Genomic DNA, 9,718 nt, shown 5'->3' with positions numbered 1-9,718 from the left:
TCATGACCACTTTTGAAAAAGAAACAACAGTGAACCCATTATTGGAAGCCATCACCATCGCTTCAGCTTGTAATAAAGTATTCCGTAAAAGATTTTTGAAAGCAGAACATATAGGAATTATTCCTAAAAACGGATACAGATGGTGTGATATTCAGTCTATAGAGGCTATTCAATGGTTGGTATGGGAGGAAAGAAAACATAAAATCGAAATCCAACATGCAGCCAGAGGACCAGAAGTAAAAGTTGGAGGAAATTTGAAAGTAGATGGATATTTTAAAGATCAAAAAGGGGAAGAGCATGTATTTGAATATCAAGGATGCAGAACACATGGTTGTGTCAAATATTTTCCTACTTCACGTACAGAACCTCTTCATGATGACCCATATGATACTTTGTCTTTTCGGTATGAAAGAACAGAAAATAAAATTACCAGATTAAAAGCACTTAACTACATTGTCCATGAGATGTGGGGGTGCGAATTTCACCAGCAGTTGATTAATAACAAAACCATGAAACATTATGTTGAAAAACATCCGTTATCAATTAAAGCCCCCATAATTCCCCGGGAGGCGTTTTATGGTGGTAGAACTAATGCTGCCAAACTACATTACACTGTGAAAGAAAATTAAACAATTCAATATAAGGATGTATGTAGCCTGTACCCTTATTGTTGCAAAGTTAAAAAGTTTCCAGTTGGCCATCCGGTGAAAATTTATGTGGGGGAAGAATGCCCCGATATTTATTCTTTTGAAGGGCTTGTCAAAGCAACAATACTTCCACCGAGAGATCTGTACCATCCTGTGTTACCATATCGAACCAATTCAAAATTAACTTTCCCTCTATGTAGAACTTGTGCCGATGAAATAAACGAGGCGGAATGTAACCATACTGCTAGGGAAAGAGCTATAACTGGAACCTGGGTTGTGGATGAAGTTCAGAAGGCAGTTCAAAAGAAATACAAAATTTTAGAATTACATGAGGTATGGGAATATAATGTTGAACAATATGATCCTGCAAAAAAATCAGGTGGTGTTTTTGCAGAGTACATCAATACATTTCTCAAAGCAAAAGTTGAAGCAAGCTGCTGGCCATTGTGGTGTATTGATGAAGAATCCAAAAAAAATACATAGCTGACTATTTTGAAAAGGAGGGTGTGTTGTTGGATGAAAACAGAATATGTGCTAATCCTGGATTACGAAGCTTAGCAAAACTTATGCTGAATTCATTTTGGGGTAAATTTGGACAGAGAGAAAACCCTGGTCAAGTTAGTATTATCAATAATCCTAAGGATTTTTTCGATAAACTAGAAAATCCCAATGTTGAAGTACATCAAGTTATACCTATAAATGAAGATATGTTGATAGTTCACTGGCAATATCTCGAAGAATCTGCACTTCCATTATCGACTGTAAATGTAGTTATTGCAGCATACACTACAACACATGCACGATTAGAGAGCTTTATGAATATTTGGATACATTAGGCGAAAATGTATTGTACTATGATACCGATAGTGTTATTTATATTCAAAGGCCAGGTGATGTTGATCTGCCTGTTGGAGACTACCTAGGGGAGTTAACAAATGAACTAGAACTCTATGGGAAAAATGCTTATATCAGAGCATTTTCATCCAGTGGGCCGAAAAGTTATGCATTTGAGGTAGTAAATCCAGACAATACTAATGTTACTACTGTTTGCAAGGTGAAAGGCATATGTCTAAACCATAAAAACAGCAGCACAATCAATTTCGAATCACTCACCAATGCTATTCTCAACAACACCTCCTCTTTAACTTTACTCAACTCGAACAAAATCGTACGCACAAAAACACATTCCGTTGTTAGTAAGCCGGAAATAAGGGTTTTTCAGGTGGTATATACCAAAAGAAAAAGATGTGCATCAAATTTCGAGACTTTACCATATGGATTCAAACAACAGAAAACAGAATAAGTTAATTTTGTAATGCAGTGGAATATATTTTTATTAGATTAAGTTAATGCTATTCTTAGTAATAGTATATCTGTGATTTGGTCAACATACAAACTGGATACCAAAACAAATCTCATATTATATGCAAATGTTAAAGCTTTTCATTACCAAATCTGTTACTTAGTAAAAAATAAAAGTGAAAACCATTCATTTGAAACCATTTGCTGTCATTGAAATATAATTATGCAGCCGCTATAATTTTTTGCTTATTATCAGTGCAAATCTGATATTATGTTGTGCACTTTAATGATGGAGTGAGTGACTAGTTGACAAGTTGGTTCTTCGGTGCAACGTTGTATGGTACAAACGGCTTTGTGCCCCTCTCCAACTTAAAAAAAGAGGCCCCCACAGATGGTAGCCACGTTGATGTCGTTGTGGGGCTTTCTACAAAAAGCTACCTGTACCAAGCCCAAAAACTTATTTTGAGATGGCGAATAAAAACTTTCCATGCCTGTTGACCTTTAGTTTCCTCAACACACACATACCCAGTTGTAATCGAACCCTCGACCCCCCTTTGGTTTCAAAACACATCTGTTTGTGCATAATGGCTAATCGAGACTGGTAACGCATTTTTTTAAAAAATTCGATACTATTATTTATTTTTGGTTTTAAAACATAGCATACATTAGTGGTAAAGTCTTTGCATTGTAATCAAAAGGTTCCAGGTTCGATATTCGTTGAAACAGCTTTATGCATTACGGTTAATCGGGACTGCGTTAAAAAAACGCCAACATTAGCCCCTTGGTTGCAAAACTCCAAAATCACCCCATTTTCTATTTGTGTATCAAAAATAATCGGGAATAGTAACTCACTTTTTAAACAAATCAATGTTATTCTGCAAATTAGCCAGCATTGGAACCCAAAACCTTTTGAATACTAAACAACAATATCAGCTATTTTGTTTTGCTTTTTGAATATCTGTTCGTGCTAATCGGGACTGATAACACACTTCTTTTTTATTTAAACAGAAAATCATTATTAGGCACTTTGACAACAATTTCTATGTATATCTCCAACATGTCCAAATGCCACAAAGGGGGAGGACGTGTTCGCCAAAACGCAATAAATGGGGACTAATTCTGTAAACTAAAAAAAAAAAAAATTATAACTAGGAACTCGAACCTGGAACCTTTCGAATACTAAACACCAGTCACAGCCATTTTGTTTTGATTTTTAATATCTGTTCCTGCATAAATACTAATGGGGACTCAACACACTTCTTTTTTATTTTAAAAACAACATCATTATCAGCCAATTTGACATTGTGAATCGAACCCGGGGACCTTTTCATTACAGCATAAACATCCTATTTCCAATTAGTTCATTTTCTCTTTGTGCACAAAAAGCTAATCGGAACTTTTAAATAAATACAATTGAATATACAATTTTCACCAACATTGGGAATCGAACCCTCAACCACTTGGTTAAAACATCTCGCGGGATAAAAAACACCACCCGCGCCGCTCCGCGCCGCGCCCGGTCGCCGCCGCCGCCGCCGCTAAACACAAAACGCGGCCGCCATATTGATTTTATTCAAATACTATTTATGCACAGATGGACTAATCGGAACCTATAATGGCGGGACAAAACAATTGGCCTAATTTAACTACCTAGAGAATCGAACCCGCGACCTCTTCATTGACAAGTGACAACATTAACCACTAACCCAACTCGATTTTCGAACTCAACCATTTTGTTGCCTTTATTTACACACAGGCTAATCGAGACCATTCAATATTGACATCGTCGACTTGTAATCAAGGGGTCCCAGATTCGATACTCGGTGGAGGTACATAGTGGTCCGAATCACCACTTTTCAACTGTAGGTCCTCTCCTGATTAGTCTTGCCGTGCATAAAACGGACTTAAAAAAACTAACTCAATCTATCAATCAATCAATATTGACTACCAGAAATCGAACCCTCGATGCCTCTTGTTTTACAGAGCAATAACCTTAGCCGCTAAGCTTTCGGGGTACAACACCTTCGGCGCCATCTTTAAATCATTTCGTCATGTGTTTGCATCATACGCAATGGTTGCGCGCGCATTTCCTCCACACACACACAAACATACGCACGTGTTAGGTTAGCATACATCAAGAAACAACGTGACAAATCCATTGACCCCCCTCCCCCACCGCTTCCGATGCCTTCAACGTGATCAGACACGTTCTGCTGACTCAACAATAAAATCGCTCGTACCCCGCTACACCGGATGTAACATAACACCAGTCGCATCGAATTTTTGCTGACGCGTAGGAACGAAGTGCTGTCATTCTACTCATCTGTTATCGAAAAATTACCACAAAATTGCCTTTAGTACGGCCTTAAAGGCAAAACGTTTGCAATATGCAAGAGTGATGCAGAATGTATGATTTATTTACATGTTGAGGAAATACCTTCCGATATAATTTTTTTTAAAATAACGCTTCGATGTCTCTACCTTTACAACGCAGCACGCATTCTTCCTTACAAACGAAGTTCATAATTCTTTGCATTTGTAAAATCAGAAGAGAATGTTACATTAAATTAGACATAATGCAGATATTACAATTTTGCGATTATTACTAGAGCATAAAATACCTTGATATAGATTATATTCTGGCATTAAATCGATATTGCACAAAATGCTCTACTATCGTTCCTGTGAGATTATTTTCGTATTTCACTGGTGCTATTCAAATGTACGTACATCGGAATTTGTATTACAAATCAGTCGTTCATTATAGTTTCACTTTGCCCTTGTACAAGGTTGGAACGAGTCGTTTCTGACCTGTTTTGAACAAGATTTTTCTCTTTTATGTTTTTGAAACTTGAACAGAGTTCATAAAGCTCGCAAATGTTAAATGCATTAAGTAGGTTAAGCTGTTAGGTTGGATTGGAATAGATTTAATGTGATATCCCCGAATTTTGTGCAAGTTCTGGACAACGTTCTGTTATCTTCTTTCACAGAATCAGGTCATAAAATCGGTTTCGTAAGCTGTAAAAAACACTTCGGTTTTCTCGTTCTTTCATAATTTTGACCGCCTTGTAATGGTAGTGCAGCATTTCCAATATGTTCAAGCTTTATGTATTTAAAGTGTGAAAGTACACCCTAACCTAAAAGAGTAAAGTCCTAACAGTCTACCAAGCAATAGTTTGCGTGTTTACTGAGAATTTACAAATTAGTAAAGATTAGAAGTTCACATACTTTACAAGTGCAAGGCCAATCATTTATTTGTGGGTAAGATTGATTGATTTTCAGAGAAATCATAATTTGTCCAGATTATGTTACGAATATTTGATTCAGTATCCTACTGAAGTCGAAGTCATATTCATATGCGAGCTCACGGCGGGGCAAAACGGGGGGGGGGGGGGGCTCACGGAGGTTCGCAGATTTTTCCCACATAGGGACAAGCAAGATATTTTCCCGTGGGGCATATTACCCCGATAATGGTGCTGCCCCCCTAAAACACCACTTGAATTTCAAATTATCGCATACTTGCGTCCCTCCATTACATAATAATTAATGTAAATTACTATGACTGAAATCAAATTATACGTGTGAAATATATACTTTTAGGTTGATATTCATTTCCGAAGAGGGAGGTGTGGTAATCCTTGCCCCCCTTCTAGACATTGCATGCCCCTACATTATTATACTTTCAACTAGAAATTTAGTGTAGAGGAATCTTATGACTTATTAAACGATATTATTGGAAAAAATGAAGTATTTCAAGCCGGTGAAAATTCAAAGCAACTACGGGGAAGGAGTTACAGTGGCGCAACCACAAGGAAGCAGAGGGTCATTGCCTTATCCCAACCTTGGACGGAAATCAATTCCAGGAGGGCAAACATTGAAGTAAGAGAATGTAAAACTAGCAGAAATTAAGAGAAGTAGGACAATAGGATACTCAAAATGGAATTAGTTTTCACGTCTTTCTATCATCATTTTTTCCAAACGTTTAGGAGCTCGTGTAGGGTGGCACAGAGGGGCAATTGCCCCCTCGACTTCAAATTGTATATACAAACAAAAATACATTTCGTAAAATTTTCTTGCTCGGTTCGCTCGCAATATATGCTTTTCTTACAGTCTTGTCAAGTTCATAGACATAGCTAGGGGACGGGGGAATTGTCCCTGGACGCTGAACAATCTGAATGAGAAAAATTGTAAAAGAAAACGCCATGGCGTCCCGTGATTTTTTTTTGCGCCATATTAAATCAATACTGTTTTCACTTTGCAAAAACATGGATCGTGAAATTTTCTTGCTCGCTTCGCTCGCCTTTGTTTTCTGTAGTGCATTGTAAATTACCAGAGACAGTGTAAGAACAATTAAGTAGTTCAGACAGTTGCTCCTGTAACAGTTTGGTGTGGAGGAATAGGAGCGCGCATATTTCAGAGACAATTTGTAGGCTATCATTTTTGCTGTTGGTTTGTTATGGGGCGGATGAATTGATTATGTAATGTATATAAATAATGTCATACACACACACACACACACACACACACACATATATATAGCCATCAATGCAATAGAACTAAAACAGTGAGAAAAAGTAAAGTTCTTCTTTCCCGACTGAACTTTCAAGGCTTTTGCCCCCCTCCCCCTAATCAGAGGGTCTGCGCACCCTATGGTCATATTTAACATGCACTGTAAAGATAGATTTGAGTGAGCTGATACCGTGAATCAAACCTTTCATAATTCTGTTATAAAAAGACCACTTCGTTAACCATTATGGTGCAGTTTAGATCAATTATATGCACATCCACTTACACAACATCTCTAAGTTGTTTTCATTTTATTCTTAACTCAACTTGTCTGTGGTTGTAACAATGTAATGAAAATTATTTTTTTCATCTTTGTTACGTTCATAGTCTCCTACACCATATTAACAATATTTTTATATGCTCCTTTTGTAGATGAACATTTGAGAATCTATTTGATGAGTCTTCTAAGAATACCTTGAAATTTGTAAAACGGACAACAGATTTGACTAACAATGGCAACCCAATACCGTGGAAGTGTGTGGATATGCTTCTATGGAATCAAAATCGTCTGTGTGGATTGTTTGAACAGTACACAATTTGCAGATACATGGTTGAATGGTGATGGTTTACAAGATATCAAGAGTCCAAAATATACTCAAGAAATGATGTTGCAAGACTTCTTAAGGCCGTACTAAAGGCAATTTTGTGGTAATTTTTCGATAACAGATGGCAGCACCGTTTGCCATGGCAACCGAGGGCCATGTTGCCAGATCTCCGCGTAATCAAGGCCGATACATACCGGTTGGTCGATAAGGGTACTCGATGTGAGATGAAACCATATTGGTTAGAGGTGAGTTAGTGGATTAAAAAGAAATAGTAGTAAATCAGGGAACTTGATAATCATGAGATTTTAGTTATATGTTCTTCTTACAGAAATAAGCAATATATCATCAGTGGAAGGTAGTAATAGTCGAAATATTAATATAAAATCCGCTGTTTTATATGAAGTATTTTTTTAATATTTAGAACGCAGAGAAGAAAATGCAATAATAAGTGTAGTTAAATATTAATATAAAATCCGTTGTATTATATTCAGTATTTATCTTAATATTTAGAACGCAGAGAAGAAAATACAATTATAAGTGTAGTTAATTCAAACACGAAACGGGCCAAGTGAGGACAGTAATTGAAATAATTGAAAACATTTTGTGAATTCGTTTGAAGCAAATGCTGCGTTGACTCAGGCACGTATCCAAGGGAGGCCTCGAGCCCCCCCCGAAAGTTTTCGGTTTACACCTGATAAAATGGGTCTTTTTGGTTTCTTGTGTGTGTGAAGTAAAATAATGTGACGAAAATTTAAGAAGAGAAATAATTATCGAGGCAATGTAAATTTTTCTATAACCCTGTAATTGATAATAGCACGTATCCAAGGTGGGAATACGGGGGGGGGGGTCGAGCCCACCCTCAGGAAATATTTCAGTTTACACTAGATAAAGTAGGTTTTTGGCTTCTTGAATAATGTGACGATAATTTGAGGAGAGTAATAATTATCTAGACAAGACAGAAAATGTTCTATAACCTTTTTATTAATAATAGCATGTATCCAAGATGGGAATCAGGGAGGTCGAGCCCCTCCCCAGGGAAATCTTTCAGTTTACACTTGATAAAATTAGGTTTTTAGCTTCTTGAATAATGTGACGATGGAGAGAAAAAATTATCGAGGCAAGAGGGAGAATGTTCTACGTATAACCCTGTTGTTGATAATAGCACGTATCCAAGGTGGCGATCAGGGAGGGGTGTCGACCCCCCCCCCACCGGGAAATCTTTCAATTTACAATAGATAAATTAGGTTTTTGGTTTCTTGAAAAATACGACGATAATTTAAGGAGAGAAATAATTATGGAGGCAAGATAGAGAATGTTTCATAACCATTTTATTGATAATAGCACGTATCCAAGGTGGAGATCAGGGGGTCGAGCTCCCGCAGGAAATCTATCAGTTTACACTGGATAAATTAGTTTTTTGGCTTCTTGAATAATGTGACGATAATTTAAGGAGCGTAATTATCGAGGCAAGACGGAGAATGTTCTATAACCCTTTTGTTGACAATATTGCACGTAAACTTTTATTGCGCTTTCATTGTTGTTGTCGCAGCGAGCGCGATCATTGTGTAAAGATTTGTCATCATTTAGAAGCTGCACAACAAAGCGGGCCACGAGTAGGACGATTCTTTGTATTATTTATTCTTTGGAAAGCGGAAAAGGAAACTTTCTTAAATAAGAGGTGGAGTCGAACTACTGGTAACATTAACGAAAGGTTTTATCTGCGGAACATTCTAGAATATAATGAAGACATAAATAAATACCCGGCTTCAATTTCCCGGTTGATCAGTACAACAGAATCTGTTAGTAATTCAAAAATGAAGAGACAAGGAGCCTCAGTGTAGTGCTAGTTCGAGACATGAGCCGAAGAGATCGAAGGTCTCTAAAGTGAACATTTCACGAGTACCGGATATTGGGGCGGTTTATTAAGACATAACAGTAGTATAATTGATGCTATAGCTGGGTCGATAAATGATGAGCCCCCTCAGGCAGATTTGGCTACACTTAAAACTAGGTTAAGATGTGCATATCAGCTTCTTGCTCAAGTGTGGTACCCTGTCTAATCCAAGATTTTTGTAAAAATGCCCTCGAGAATTTCCTGTGAAATGATGAGCCCCCTCAGATTGATTTGCCCACACTTACAAAAGTTGCATCAGCCAGATTGTTGTCCATAAGCTTGTTAAAAATATGCCCCTTTTGATATTGTTTTGGATACACTTAAAATTAAGCCAAAAATGCTCATAAGAGCCACATACACCCACATACACCCACACCCACACACACATACACACACACACCCACACACACACACTCACACACACACATATGTTTACTTCTGGTTTATTTCTATTGCATCATGTTGTGCAACAAATTATTATCCAATATTATGCATGTGTTGTTTTCTGATTGGTTAATTATGACATAATGTGATGATGTGTTATATTCTGATTGGTTCATTGTTTCAGAAGTTTTAATCCGTGCTTAGGGTATATAAGGAGATTTTGCGTTACATATCAGCCAGTATTGTGAGAGTGGCTGAGGAGTACAGATGTGTTGTTACAGTGCTTCTCATACTACAGGCCTGTTTGGTTTAATATAAAACATTTCTTATTATTTATATTAAATATATTTCTGGTATATTTAACAAAAGGGCTTATATTT

The sequence above is a fragment of the Lepisma saccharinum genome, chromosome 12 (genome assembly GCF_977018435.1).
Source record: "Lepisma saccharinum chromosome 12, izLepSacc3.1, whole genome shotgun sequence".
Taxonomy (NCBI): Eukaryota; Metazoa; Arthropoda; class Insecta; order Zygentoma; family Lepismatidae; genus Lepisma; species Lepisma saccharinum.
Note: the sequence above shows the minus strand (reverse complement) of the source record.